The sequence below is a fragment of the Gorilla gorilla genome, chromosome 3 (genome assembly GCF_029281585.2).
Source record: "Gorilla gorilla gorilla isolate KB3781 chromosome 3, NHGRI_mGorGor1-v2.1_pri, whole genome shotgun sequence".
Taxonomy (NCBI): domain Eukaryota; kingdom Metazoa; phylum Chordata; class Mammalia; order Primates; family Hominidae; genus Gorilla; species Gorilla gorilla.
The window spans coordinates 198,630,124-198,646,139 of NC_073227.2; the positions used below are offsets into that span (position 1 = coordinate 198,630,124).

The 16,016-nt window shown below is 37.9% G+C and overlaps 1 long non-coding RNA gene across 4 annotated transcripts in view; it reads left to right on the forward strand.

The window, feature by feature from the left end:
* Window positions 1-16,016, forward strand: part of LOC101142849 (uncharacterized protein C9orf85) — a 284,381-nt gene that overhangs the window by 166,583 nt on the left and 101,782 nt on the right. For 3 of the 4 annotated variants that reach the window (XR_008678855.2, XR_010133554.1, XR_010133552.1), the window contains one exon: window positions 11,420-11,563. This is a non-coding gene — a long non-coding RNA (uncharacterized protein C9orf85). Of the gene's footprint in view, window positions 1-11,419; window positions 11,708-16,016 lie in introns of those variants that run through there. The other variant, XR_010133553.1, reaches the window with a different exon arrangement.

Genomic DNA, 16,016 nt, shown 5'->3' on the forward strand with positions numbered 1-16,016 from the left:
AATAAGCAGACACTTTGGAAATGTCCTCAACAGGACATAAATCAGTAAGTTAATAAAAATATCATGTTTCATGGATAACAGGAGCAGGAAACATACATTAAAAAAACTTTCAATACATCAAAAAAGATGGGATATAACTGAATTCCTAGAGATGAAGAGAAAAACCAACCTCTGATTTCAGTTTCCTGAAGTCTTCGTTGGCTGACTTTTAATCATTTACTCCAGGCACATTGATATTAACAGTATCATTGTTGAGTTCCCTGCCCCTCCATTCGTAGACTAGCTTTAGAAGGGGACCGTCCCAGCACACCTTCTCCTCAGAACTGAGTGGAAGCGTTAGTTGATGTGCAAATGTGCCACACTGTTTAACAAGAAATGTTGGATTTATTACAAAAAAAAAAAAAAAGTGAGTGAAACTGAAGCCTCTGGGCAAAAGGAACTGGGAAGGAAACTGAAAAAAAAAAAAGGATGGTTGTGATTAACAACAAAACAATTTCACTTAAAATAATGAGGAAAGACATCCATTGTTTAGTTAGAAGTAGAAGCCCAGATTGGCTGAGCTAAGGTGGCACCAGGAAAGACAGAATTGGAGCTTATTTTTTCAATTTTCTATTTCTGTATCTAAGAAGTTACTTTCCTCGTAAGTTTGAGTATGGACACAACTGTAATACAGTGTATATTGGCATGGTTCCTATACTTCCAGGTTGCTCAAATCCAGGATCAGTTATGTTCGTCATACAAGCATAAGAAGGTGAAATTAAAACATTTTCCCGGGAAACTGATATGTGAGGAAATGTTAGAAATAGGATTAGAGTTAAACATTTCACCCATATTTACCCCACCTATCCTCCTCAACAGTCCCCAACATATTTACAAAGTCTGTTTTTGCTTCAAAGAAGGAGGAATTTAGCAAATTATTATTTTGATGAATATATATTTATTCCTTCTCATCACCCCATAATTGGTTAAGTCCTGGGCACTGATCCCTTTATTTGTTGCTGCAGAATCCTTCCAGATCCTTCCTTGGGTCTACTAGTCTGCAATTCCTAATAAAGATGTTATTCATTTATTTTTGTAAATATGTTTGTATTTGCTTAGACTTCTGGGATCTTATGATTCCTCAACGAGTCTTTAAATATAAGAGGTAATGGCAGTGAGATTGAATCAGTAGTTTCTGAGTGCACTGGGGTAAATTTCATCAAGTCTAGATTACCTGTAAGCATGGAGTTTGACTAAGTAGTCTCTCACCTGTTAAGCTGCTGTTTGCAATTGCTTTGCTGTCAGTGTTCAAATTTATGTGAAGCCTGCAATCACACTTAATTCCTTTTGGGAAGAGGAAAGAAAATACAATTTAAGATCTAACATTCTAGATTTCCTCTTTCATATATTTATTTAAAAATATTTGTTAATTTCCTTTAAAGGGAATGTTGTATGCCTATGCACAGCTATTTTTATACAACAGAAAGTGAGAAAGAATTTTGGGTAAGATTAAGAGTGACACCATTGGAGCCAAATGTCATGGGTTCAGAATCTTAGCTTTGCCACTAAGTTTGTGTAATCATGTTTGCTCATTGTTTTTCTGTTTCCCCATTTCTAAAATGTGGTCCTAGTGGTATGTACCTCACATCTACTTTATAGGGTAATTGCAATAATTAAATGAATTAATGTATAGAGCAGCTGGTTAGTGCTATGTACTATTGTTTAATAAATAGTGCTATGTAACTAATTCTTATTTAAATGTCATATGATGTGTGTATATATGTATGTAAAATATTATGTTCTCTATATACATACATATATACATACCTACGTACAGACATGGCATTTTTTTCTTGTGTGTTGCTCCTTATACTATATACTTAAATATGTATTATAGATGTTCAAAAGATAAACTAAAATATTTTAAGAGTATGAGTATGACTCTCACAAAAATATAAAAAGAATACATGCTGAATATTTTATTTGACTTACTGATTCATGAGAGAACCAATAAGACATTAAGACTGATTCAAAGAAGGATTCAAAATACATACACATACATACATATAGTCCATCAAGGATGATTATTAATAAATTGTCTTACTGATATACACATGTACATAACTAATTATACATATGCTTATATATGTAACAATCAGCTCTTTATCTTCCTATCATTTTGTCTATAATTTTATTTCCTTAGCATTTTGCTAATTATTGTGTACATTATATGGGGTCTCTGGATGCTTATAAACCTTATTTTTAATTTGTCCTCACTTTCCTTTGTGTAATATAAATTTGAGTGTTAGTTTCAGAGAACTTATCGCTTGGCCGGGATGATTTCCTGCAGTGTATTTCATTCATTGTCATGATTCTGCTTATGCATCTAATAATGCTTCTATTTACAAATTTACCTATTCTCCTTTTTTTCTCCAATCCTTGAAATCTTTTCTGTTGTTTCACCATGCTAACATTTGCATTTTCCAAGGACATTTGCTTTTCTTTTTGCAATTTTTCATCATCTTTATGTATAAAACCCTAGTTTTTACTCCTCTATTTTTAGAATATGTTAAAATGTTAAATTGTCTTGTTCTTTTTGCTTTGTGTCTTTGCACAGTGTACACCCTAAGCATTTGTTAAACCCTTCTGTCACATACCCAATGTCCATTTACATTTAGCTCTAGGATTTTCTCACTTTACCAAGTGTCTTCTCGAACTTTCATGCAAAATCTACATCACTGACACAGAAGACTTTTTTGCTTCGTACTCTACTTCTAGTGATATTTGAAAGATATCTCACCAAGAGTTTTATTACTCATTATCATTGCTTTAATTATGTATTCCTATAATTCTTTTGTGAATGTGATTAAGTATCCTCTTTTCTCATTATTGTTCCTGGTACAACTTCTAAAATCTGCATCAGCTGATTGCTTTCTCCATCATTACAATTTAAAATCACCTCTTGACTATGTTCATCATTCACTGAAATTATTTCAAAGTCCCTTCCTTGGATTAATGACTCCTTCTTGCCTTGTACTGCGCTCTCCTTTCTTTGAGAGATAAATAGGTAAGTAGCCCATTCCATAATCATCAACTCCTTAGATTAGAAGATAATACTAGAAGTTATTTAGAGTTGATCCTCTTGATTCCAGATGGGAGGGAGGATACTGAAACTTTCCGAGTCTGATGGTTATCTCTTCAGAAGGAGATTTGGGAACATCTTATGTGAATAAATTTATTTCTATGCTGTGATGCAGAGTTACTAAAAGTGAAGGTTCAATTAACAGCTACAAATTCAAGTAAGTTTAAATCACATTACTGCCAATTATCCTTTGCTGGTACGTGCCAAAGGGGAATATTAACCAGAAAATTAGCATGTTGAATGTTTCATTCATATACAAATCAAATTCCAGCAAGATGTCTCTTCCAAGGAGAAATAGCAAGACATGTATCCTTAGCTATCTTTGTAGGACAAGAGATTCGGTAAGGTACTAGTTTTTAGAAAAAACAAAACAAAACAACTGTGAACCTTTTAAATAATTTTGTATTTGTTTTGTGACATTATTTAATTGTTGTAAAGGCAGAATATTTCCAGAGTTGACATTTATAAGTTTTCTACCTACTTCGTTATCTATCTTGTAACAGATAATAACTTTATTTATTTATGACTTATTACATCAGCAGGAGGATAATTTCCTTTTTAATGTTTTCTTACTTTTTTGGGGGGAGTAGTCTTACACTGAAATTGAGTGGTAGATAAAAACAATTCAGGGAGACGCATCAAAAGTTTGCAGTGTATTAATCAATAGTAAGAAACATTCTTACAGCTTTTTCTTACCTTTGACTTTTATCTACTCTTTTTTCTCTTGCTGAAATAGCTAATGTCCCCTATTCACCTATCAATGTTTTAAAACTCTATTGAACTATCACCTTTTCCGGGAAGTGTTCTCTCAGTTTGTTTTGACAAATCTTTCTGCACTGTCACCCAGTGTGTGGGTTTCTCATTGCACTGTGGTAAGAATGGCTTGTCTATGGATCAAACTGCGGTACTCAGCTATGAAGTCCTTTGTTGGTGGGATGATTCTTGATTATCCCTGCATCTTTGAGGACTAACACTGCATCTGACATTTGGTGAATAGAAATTTATTTATATTTGATAAGTAGAATTCTGACCCACGGTTTGCTGTTATTTTGGTCAAAATAACATTATCACATTAAACAAAAGCAATATTGCATAAGTGATACAGAGGTTTAACAAACTCATAGGGCATATGCAATGGAGAAATCAAAACAAAAGAACAATCAAAACAAAAGCAACAACAAAAAGACAAAATAAACAAAAACAGGAAGAGAGAGGCAAGAATAATTAAAATAAGTGAATTTGCTAAACCCTACATGAACTGCTACAGATTTGGTAGGTGTTTGTGTCAAAGACATGAATCAGCTATCTTTAGTTTTGTAAAATTGATGTAGGAGGGACATTATGGGGAGGAGACATCAAGAATTCTCACAATTCACAACTCTCCTCTATGGCTACTAAACCTTTCAAATAACAGGTAGTGTGGTGTTGATTGTGGTGATAGTGGTGGTCTTAGGGGTGAAATTTGATTGCCTGATGATAATTGAAAGACAGTCCATCTCCCTTTTTGAAGCATCAATTTCTAAGAGATGATTCATGAAAGAACTTCGTAGAGAGTGAGGGATTGAAACCTGATTGTCTGGTGAAGCTTGGAGCAAGGGGTGGAGGGGGAGACTGAGTTCAGGAACAGACTTACAGAATCAAGACCATATTCAGATTCAGGCCTAGGGTATAGATATGCGGCTTGAACAGATTCTACTGATTGCTGAAAGGGTGCAGCAGTCTAGCTATCCTGGACCCTTATTTTGACAACCACAGGAGGCAGGGCTGAGACGTGACTGGTAATTCTCTTGGCAATTTCAAGTGCCTTGCCACAGTCACCCCTCACAATGGCAGGTTATGCATTTTTGCTAATACTTTTTCTATTTTTCCCTTGAATTTCTTCAGATTTCTTAAATGCATTTAATCTGATCCTGGTACTTTGTCTTCTATCTGTTTTACCCATTCAAACTCTTCTTCCCTGTGAGAGGTGAATTTTAGCAATAGAATGAGTATAAAATGACCCTTGGAAACTGGAACCACAATAATAACATAACTATCTGAGGTTCACTAAGAATAAATATTCCTGGGAAAGAAAAACAAACTGCAATAGGAAAATAAGCAAACAACAAAAAACTCCAAATGAGAAACGAATGTGAATAAATTACTACCTATGGAAGTGAAAATAAGATGAAATTCAAAAGCTGAATTTGACCCTAGTGTTTGCTCCAACTCTAAAAACAAGCATGAAATTACAATCAATAGAATAGGGACCAGCATTCCTAAGGCGGGTATTAGAGTCCAACATGAGAAGAATGCAGAGGATGTAAGAGGCTTAATAAGAATATCATCATGGTGTTTGAAGGATTCCATCAATTTGGAATAGTTTACCTGTGAACAGATGATTGAGAAAAGGCTTCTAGGAACTTAAAATCTATTCTGGAAAATAAAACAGTTATAGAATAGTGCCAGACCATGGGCAATGATTTCTAAATTGTGAGGTTTAGACTAATGATTGTGTATCATTTTGGAGAACAAGTCCTATGAGTTGGACAAAGTATAGATATTTACTTAGAAGAGGTGGAATTTGGGCCGGGCGCGGTTGCTCATGCCTGTAATCCCAGCACATTGCGACGCCGAGGCGGATGGATCACGAGGTCAGGAGTTCAAGACCAGCCTGGCCAAGATGGTGAAATCCCGACTCTACTAAAAATACAAAAATTAGCCGGTTGTGGTGGTGGGTGCCTATAATCCCAGCTACTCGGGAGGCTGAGGCAGAGAATTGCTTGAACCCGGGAGGCAGAGGTTGCAGTGAGCCGAAATTGAGCCACTGCACTCCAGCCTGGGTGATAGAGCGAGACTCCGTCTCAAAAAAAAAAAAAAAAGAAGAGGTGGAATTTAATCTGACTTTTTAAGGGTTTTAGGATTTAGATGAGCCTGGATACTGGGGCATATTGGGATATTTCACATGAGAAATAGGAAAAGCAAATTTACATATATTTAATTTGGCATAATGGATGGCCATGATGTAGGGTGTTTTCCATGAAAACTTTTTTTTGGTATTGTTTAAATGCCATCGTAGGTGAAGGCAAGAATAAAAAAATTTGTTTATGTCTCACTTGCTTCACTCTCATTTTTATCAGGATTTTGGTGATCCCTGGTGAAGAACTATATTTCACATGCTGTTTTATATTTGTTTGAAAATAATTATTAATAAAATACATAGCCATAAAAATATTCAAAATTCATGTATAGATTATTAGCTTTTTTTAAGTGAAGTAAGGGTGGTGTTTTAAACAATTATTAATATCTTGACTTATTGTAGATTCTTTTTTTTAATTAAGAAACTCACCAGACACCTTAATACTATGCCCCAACTAGGTCCCTTATGTCTCTGAATTGCTTGTACTGTGAGGGGAATCACTTAATACAAGCTTATTAGACAACCGAGTAGCTTGGAAATCCCCCGCTAGATCTTTCAATAAGGTTTAATCAACCAGGTAAGACCCTGATGAGGCTGGCAATTAGACTTACTGTATTTTTTAAATGGAGATGCTGAGTTTCAAAATATTAAAATGCTGTTTAAACACAGTGATGACAAAATTGGAGGTGCTATTGCAGCCACAAATCCAAATCCCTGCCCCCCACCCCCACCGCCACCCTTCAACCCTGTGGTTCATTACAGCGCTTTGTTGAATTAACAAGTATTAATTTACCTCTGAATTGCTACTAGGAATTTAGCCTGATTCAGTATTGCCATTTGAATGGAGAAAATAGTTGCAGTACTAATAGGTATTGCACTGGAAATAATTAAACTGAGTTTTTTTAACTCTCCGTATCTCTGAACTGAATGAGCATTTCTACTTTAGTTGTCTCTTAAAAAAATACACACATATACTTATATATGTGTATATACAAATGTACAAATAGAAATATATGTATATACATGATAATATATGGGCATAGTAAAAAAATTCAAAATGTGTAAGAGGTTATATTATTAAATATAGTTTATCTCTTCATTCACCAGGTTTTTAAGCTGCTAATGTAAGGACAAATAAAAATTGCAGTTAGAAGCTTAATTCCCCTCTTAAAAGCAAGAGAATGTCTCCCTTACCTTTTCTTAGAGCGTTTACTTTAGGAAACTTGTAATTATGTCATTTCTTGGTCTCTGAAATGTATGGAAAAATTTTTTAAAGCTAAATAAGCTTCTGACCAGCTTTACAACGCAGAAATGTCTCTCTCAAAGACCAGGAATCACCTCTTTTAAATTTAATTATTAACCAAAAAAGCACCCCACCTCCCAGTTTCTGTGGGAGGGTAGGAGCCTAACTCCAGTGAACATCTCACTCCAAGTTGCAAAACTACATCTTGTCATAAAGACGAGTTTATTTCTCAATTGGATAAATCCAATTAGGTCACACAAATGATCATCCCAAATATCGAGTGAATTTAGGATGAATTACGTGTGACAAATGGTGCTGTCAAGTCCTCTTACTTGAGGACTTGGCTATATAAACGGGTGAGGTTTCCTTCTGTTTTTGCAATCTCTTAGCAGATTTTGTGGAATGCACATCACATTCTGGTTTAATGCTCATTCGACGATAAAATTGTCTTCTTTCTCTTCTACCTATATAGCAAGTTTTTCTGGGTTGGTAGGAGATTTTGTTTTTAATCCTATTTCCCCCAACACAAAACAGACACCACTCTGGTTCTTAACAGAGAAAAGGGATGAATTTTAGGTATCTAAGATACCTAAAGAATTCTCCAAGATGATTGGAGAGTCTGAATTGGAAACTAACATAATATGACCATGAAATCTGGACAGGCAAGCTTTGTAGCTTGAAATACAAAGTGAGAAATCACCTAAATGTAGGGATAATTTTCAAACACATTGGACAGCCAAAAATATCTAGTATCCACTACATCCTTCCAGCCCTGTCCCTCGTCTTTATTATTCTCAAATGTCACTATTATTAGTTATGTAATACATTCATGCACCATATAACATTGACATACCACGTATATGAGATGGTCCAATAAGATCATAATGGAGTTGAGAAATCCCTGTTGCCTAGTGATGTCCTAGCTATCCTAATATCTTAGCACAATGCAGTCATCACGCATGTATTTGTGGTGATGCTTGTGTAAACAAGCCATTTGCATAAAAAGTATAGCACACACATTACATACAGTACATAATACTTGATAATGATACTGGTTTATGTATTTACTATACTATACTTTTTATTGTTATTTTAAAGTGCACTCTCCTGAGTATTAAACAACTGAACTGTAAAATAGTCTCGGGCAGATCCTTCAGGAGTGCTATAGTTTTGATGTTTGTTCTCTCCCAATCTCACCTTGAAAATTTATTCCCAACGTTGGAGGTGGGGCCTAATGGGAAACGTTTGAATTCGGGTCATGGGGACTGGTCATGGGAGTGAGTGAGTTCGCAGCCTATTAGTTCCCATGAGAGCTGGTTGTTAAAAAGAGACTGACGGCCATGCACGGTGGCTCATGCCTGTAATCCCACCACTTTGGGAGGCCAAGGGGGGCGGATCATGAGGTCAAGACATCTAGACCATTCTAGCCAACATGGTGAAACCCTGTCTCTACTAAAAGTACAAAAATTAGCTGGGCGTGGTTGCGCTCGCCTGTAGTCCCAGCTACTCGGGAGGCTGAGGCAGGAGAATGGCTTGAACCCAGGAGGCGGAGGTTGCAGTGAGCCAAGATCGCGCCACTGCACTCTAGCCTGGTGACAGAGCGAGACTCCATCTCAAAAACAAACAAACAAACAAAAAACAAAAAAAAAGAGACTGAGGCCTCCATACCTCCTCTCGATTCCTCTCTCACCATATGATCACTGCACACACCAGCTCCCTTTCGCCTTCCACTATGAGTGGAAGCAGGCTGATGCTGACGCCATGCCTCTTGCACAGCCTGCAGAACCACGAGCTAAATAAACCTCTTTTTTATAAATGACCCAGCCTCAGGTTTTTCTTTATAGCAACACAAAACAAAGACAAGGAGGTATTCCTTAAGAAGGCATTAGTATCATAGGAGATGACAGCTCCATGCTTCTTGTTGCCCCTGAAGACCTTCCAGTGGGACAAGATGTGGAGGTAAAGACAGTGATATTGATGGTCCTGACCCTGTGTAGGCCTAGGCTAATTTGTGTGTTTGTGTCTTTGTTTTTAACAAAGACATTTAGAAAGTGAAAAATTAAAACAAAAAATTTAAAAATAGAAAAAGCTTATAGAATAAGAATATAAAGAATAAAAGAAAATATTTTGTATAGTGGTACAATGTGTTTGTTTTAAGCTTTGTTATTACAGGACTCAAAAAGGTAAAACATTAAAAAGTTTATAAAGTAAAAAAGTTACAGTAAGATAAGTTTACTTTTTTATTAAAGAAATAAATTTTTGTTTAATAAATTAACTATAGCCTAAGTGTACAGTGTTTATAAATTCTACAGTAGTGTACAGTAATGTCCTAGGTTTTCACAGTCACTCACCACTTTCACTGACTCACCCAGAGCAACTTCCAGTCCCGCAAGCTTCATTCATGGCAAGTGCCCTATACAGCTATACTATTTTTGTCTTTTATACTATATTTTTATTGTACCTTTTCTATGGTTAGTCATGTTTAGATATGCAAATACTTACCATTTTGTTCCAGTTGCTGATAGTATTCATTATAGTAACAGGCTGTACAGGTTTGTAGCCTAGGAGCAATAGGCTATACCATACAGCCTAGGTGTGTAGTAGGCTGTACCAACTCAGTCCGTGTGAGTACACCCTATGATAGTCACACTATGAGGAAAATGGCGAATGATGCAGTACTCAGAATGTATCCCCATCATTAAACAGTGTTTGACTGTACATCTAGATAAACTATGCTGGCCGGGTGCAGTGGCTCACGCCTGTAATCCCAGAACTTTGGAAGGCCAGGGCGGGTGGATCACGAGGTCAGGAGATGGAGACCATTCTGGCTAACATGGTGAAACCCCATCTCTACTAAAAATACAAAAAATTAGCCGGGCGTGGTGGTGGACGCCTGTAGTCCTGGCTACTTGGGAGGCTGAGGAAAGAGAATGGCATGAACCTGAGAGGCAGAGCTTGCAGTGAGCTGAGATTGTGCCACTGCACTCCAGCCTGGGTGACAGAGCGAGACTCCATAAAAAAAAAAAAAAAAGATAAACTACGCACATGCAGGCAGACAATATGAAAAATACACATTCTGTCTTGAATATTGTTTTCTTAAATTTTTTTATTGAAGAATGATAAACATATATAAAAGTAGACAAAATATAAATGTACAATCCAAAGAACTATCAAAGCTAACACCAACATAATCACATCCCAGGTCAAGAAATAGAACATGGCCACATCCCCAAACTACTGCCCTGGCGCCTCTTGCAGTAAGTCACTTCTCTCCTCGTTCCTGAGTTTTAATACCATAGATCATTTTTTTGTGTGTGCCTATTTCTGAAGTTTATATAACTGCAATTATATTCTTTTGCGTCTGGCTATTTGGGTTCAAAATTCTGTTGGTGAGATTATGTTTGTGAGTGTAGCTGCAGTGCATTTTATCGCTCTATGGTATTTCATTAACGTCAGTGTCCCCCTAGTAATTTGCTCACTTCAATGTGGATGAATTCTGTTTTCAGTTTGAGGCTATAATACATTAAGCTACTATGAATATTTTGAAAATGTCTTTAGGTGCATACGTCCATGCAGTGCTATTCAGTATATGCTAGGAGTGGAATAGCTGGGTTATATATCAACTTTAGTAAGTACTGTTTTTGCAAAGTGATTGTACCAATTTGCATACCCATGAGCCCTGGATGAGAGTTTCTATTATTACTTAACATGCTCAACCAAAACTTAGTTGTAAGTGTTTCATAATTTTAGCCATTATAATGCATAGTTAATAGTGTCTCATTGAGATTTTATTTCAAATTTGCCAGATTAATAATGAGGGTGAGTACCTTCCACATTAGTAGTTATTTGTATCCCTTTCTGTGAAAAGATATTCTTTTTGCCCATTTTATGATTGAATTATGTGTCATTTATTAATTTGAAGGGATTATTTATTCTACATACAAATAATTTGCTGTTTATATGTGTTGCAAGTGTCTTTTCTTGTTGCATGGTTTGATTTATATTCTCAGTGATGTCTTCTGATAAGTAGAATTTTAAAATTTTACTGTATTTGAATTATTAATCTTTTATGGGATATATCTATGTATTTATACACACATTCATTTAGGATTTAAGATTTGTAAACTTCTTGTCTTTCTTTCTGCCTTTGTTTCAGAAACAGGGTCTTGCTCTGTTGCCCTGGCTGGAGTGCAATGGTATGATCATAGCTCACTGTAGCCTTGAACTCCTGGGCCCAAGCCATCCTCCTACCTCAGCAACCAGAGTAGCTGGGATTACAGGCGAATACCACCACACCTGGGTAATTTCTTTTTCTTTTTCTTCTTATTTTTATTAGAGATAGGATCATGCTATGTTGCCCAAGCTGGTCTTGAACTTCTGGCCTCCAGCAATCCTCCTGCCTTAGCCTCCCAAGTAGCTGGGATTACAGGCATGAGCCACCAGTCCTGGCAGATTTGTTAATTTCTTTGAATTATTATATATTTTTAAGTTTACTTCCATGTATTTGACTTTTTGTGTGCTTATAACTGGTATCTTTTTAAAATTTCATTTTGTAATTGTTGTTGCTGGTGTATAGAAATAAAAACAATTTTCATATGTTGACCTTGTCACCAGCAAATTTTCTATATTTACTTATTAGTTGTAATGTGTTATCTGTAGATTCTGTTAGATTATTTGCAATCATTAGCATTGATTATGTAATGGTATACGATGGAGCTCATTTCATCTTAGTAAACACAAAGTTGGATAATTCTTTTTAATGGCTAGTGAGTATTTATATACTACAGGTCAGTGGCATGGTTAGTATGGAGACTGTAGGGTCAGACTTCTGGGTTTGACTTATGGTTCCACCAGTTATTATCTGAGTGACACTATTAATGTCACCCATGTCCCTATGCTTCACTTTCCTTCAAGGAAGACTCATGCATATGTGTTGCTCTTACCAACACTGTTTCAGTGAATGCTCTTGAGTATGTTCCTTGTTTATATGTTGTGTGTAAATGGGTGTGAAGTTCTATATTCAGATATTTCTCTGAAATGGTTGTACTAATTTACACTCGTATCAGCTGTTTGTAAGAGTTCATATTGCCTCACATTTTTGTCAGCACTTGGTAATGTCAACCTATGAAGGGTTTTGAATCAAAAAGATTTTGAAAATCTTGTCAAACTTAAACATTGGCAAATTAAAAAAAAATAAAACAATGTTTCACTTTTATGAGACTGACGCATTGCTGGCTGTGCTAAGAGGTCTACATAGCTCATTAATTTTATAATTAGCACTTTTATGGTTACTAATGAGTTTTGGAAACTTTCCATATCCTTGATAGACATTTTGCTTTCTGTGAATTGGCTATTCATTTTTTGCCTTTTTTTTTTTTTTTTTTTTGAGACAGAGTCTCACTGTGTCACCCAGGCTGGAGTGCTATGGCACGATCTCGGCTCACTGCAACCTCTGCCTCCTGGGTTCAGGCAATTCTCCTGCCTCGGCCTCCCAAGTAGCTAAGAATACAGGGGCCCGCCACCACGCCTGGCTAATTTATTTTGTATTTTTAGTAGAGATGGGGTTTCACTATGTTGGCCAGGTTGGTCTCGAACTCCTGACCTGGTGATCCGCCTGCTTCGGCCTCCCAAAGTGCTGGGATTACAGGCATGAGCCACTGTGCCTGGCCATTTTTTCTTATCAATTCAAAGGAATTGCTTCAACGTGTTGATTACTTATTCTTTTTTGGTTACATAGATTGTAAATGTCTTTTTCAGTTTGTCATTTCTTCTTCTTGTTCTTTTTTTTTGATGGGGTCTCACTCTGTCACCCAGGCTGGAGTGCAGTGGTGTTATCTTGGCTCACTGCAGCCTCCACCTTTCAGGCTTAGGTGCTGATCCTCCCACCTCAGCCTCCTGAGTAGCTGGGACCACCAAAAATACAATTTTTTTTGTATTTTTTGTAGAGACGGGGTTTCACCATGTTGCCCAGGCTGGTCTTGAACCCCTGGACTCAAGTGATCCACCCATCTCAGCCACCCAAAGTGCCGGGATTACAGGTATGAGCCACTGCACCTGGCCCAGCTTATCATTTCTTTCCTACTTTGTGTATGCTGAACTTTGTTGTACAGAAATTGCTTAATATTGTGTATTATGTTTTGTTCATTTTCCTCTTGTATAAAAAATCCCTTCTCATCTTAAAATCAAAAGATAATCTTGCATACTCTATTCTCAAAACTTTTACAGAAATGCTTTTCACATATGTATCTTTAATGTACCTGGAGTTTGCTTTTGTGTATGGTTTGAAGTACGGACTTAATTTCATTCTATTTTCCATATGAATAACCAATTGTCCCAGAACAATGTATTGAAAAAGTCTTCATTTTCCCACTGATTTGCAAGCACTCTATCTTAGATCAGGTTTCCACAAATGCATGGCTACACTTCGGAGCACTTTCCGTTCCTTCTTATTTATCCTTGCACAAATTCCACATTATCTTACTAGTAGGATTTTGTAATACAGTTCTTAGGTATCAACCCCCCTCTCTCTCCACTATTATTCTTCTTTAGGAATATCTTGGCTCTTTTTGGACCTTGAAGTTTTCATTACTGTAATTGTATTAGTCAGGGTTCTCTAGAGGGACAGAACTAATAGGCTAGATGTATACATGAGGGGGAGTTTATTAAGGAGTATTGACTCACACGATCACAAGGTGAAGTCCCACAATAGGCTGTCTGCAAGCTGAGGAGCAAGAAAGCCAGTCCGAGTCCCCAGACCTCAAAAGTAGAGAAGCCAACAGAGCAGCCTTCAGTCTGTGGCCAGAGGCCTGAGAGCCCCTGGCAAATCACTGGTGTAGGTCCAAGAGTGCAAAAGGTGAAGAACTTGGAGTCTGATGTTCAAGGGCCGGGAGCATTCAGCGCTGGAGAAAGATGAAATCTGGAAAACTCAGCAAGTCTGCTCTTTCAACATCTGCCTGCTTTATTCTAGCCACGCTGGTAGCTGATTAGATGATGCCCACCAAGATTGAGGGTGGGTCTGCCTCTCACAGACCACTGAATCAAATGTCAATCTCCTTTGGCAACACCCTCACAGACACACCCAGGAGCAATACTTTGCATCCTTCAATCCAATCAAGTTGACACTCAGTATTAACCATCACAATTACATTTTAGAATTTTAATAGGATTGTGCTAGTGGGTTGTCTGTGATTAGCTGTCTCTCCTTCCCCACGTGGGACCCCTTCCTCCTTGCTGCTTTAAAATGCAACCCTGGGGCGAGTCTAAGGGAATAGAGGGGCTTTGCCCCATGGTGGGAATGGGAAAGAATGTCTGCTGGGGACATGAACTGCAATTTGTCTAAGGCAATCTGGCCAAGGGAAAAGGGATCCACTCACATCCACTGACAGACTCCAAGATGCACTTGCCAAAGGGGCATCCCCCCTATTAGAAAGGATCTCTCGGTGCTAGAACCTTGCACTGAATGAACACTGGGTGAGCAACCCCAGGTCAGTTCAGGTATGAATTATGTTGAGTGACCAATCCAGGTACGAGGATAAAAGGTTGCGGGAAGACTCACTGTCCTGGTGCTGTTTGGGATCACCTGACTTAAGACATCCAGAGCATGGTGGCTGGCTGTCTTCATATGAGAATTTAGATTGAGAAAGATGGGGTCTGAGTTCCCCAAAACATGTGTGGATTTGTCCTGTTTGAGCTTCTGCCTCCAGATGCATCACATGTAGGGACTGGGGACTTTTGACTGGAATAAGGAGGAGAGAACCTTCCTCCTTTCCGGGGAAGGCAGCCAAACCTGTTCATCCCCTGGCCATCAGGCTACACCAGGGAGTGGCCCTGGCCCATTGCCTTCAGTTGCCAGAGGGATACTAGAGATTGTCCACTGGACAACTGAAAGGAAAATTCTAAACTCTCACCCAATCAGGCAGTGGCAGTCAGATGTCTTTCCACTAGGACATTGGGAAAAGAGGAAATGGGAAGAGTACGGGAGAGAGTACGTGGCTGGCTGGGGCCGGCGTTGCAGGGGGTAAAAGAATTTACTGACACAGTTGTGGGTAAAGAAAGGTAGATTTATTAGAGAAAGTACAAAGATACATTAAAGGGTATACAAAGATACATTAAAGGGTGCAACAGGCAGCACAGCAGAGAAGGGGCTGTCTGCTAAAAGAGGCAGGGGCTGGAGGGTGGTGCTGAGGAGCTGTGTGTAGACGAGGTTGTGCTGCTGGGCCTATGTGTGGAGCAAGGTATTTGGGAACAGGATTGTTGTATGAGTGGGTTGTCTGTGATTAGCTGTCTCTTAGAGCAATTCTTCTTTCCAACCTGGGGCACGTCCTCCTTGGTTACTTATTTTATCAGGACTCCACGATTACCACAAATGGTCCCTCAAGCTACTTTGTAGTGATCTCCTCAACACTCTGCCCTGGGAACCACCCCATTTCAATCACCATGATTTAGTTTTGTCTGTTCTAGGACTTCATGTAATGGAGTATGGTATGGTTTCGTTTGCATCTGGCTTCTTTTTTAAGTTCAGGGGTACATGTGCAGGTTTGTTACATAGGTAAATGTGTGTCATGGGATTTGTTCAGATTATTTTATCATATTAAGCCTAGTATCCACTATTTATTTTTCTTGATTGTCTCCCTCTTCTCACTTTCCACCCTTTTCTCTCTCTCTCTCTTTTTTTTTTTTTGACACAGAGTCTTGCTCTGTTGCCCAAGCTGGAGTGCAGTGGCTCAATCTTCGCTCACCACAACCTCCACCTT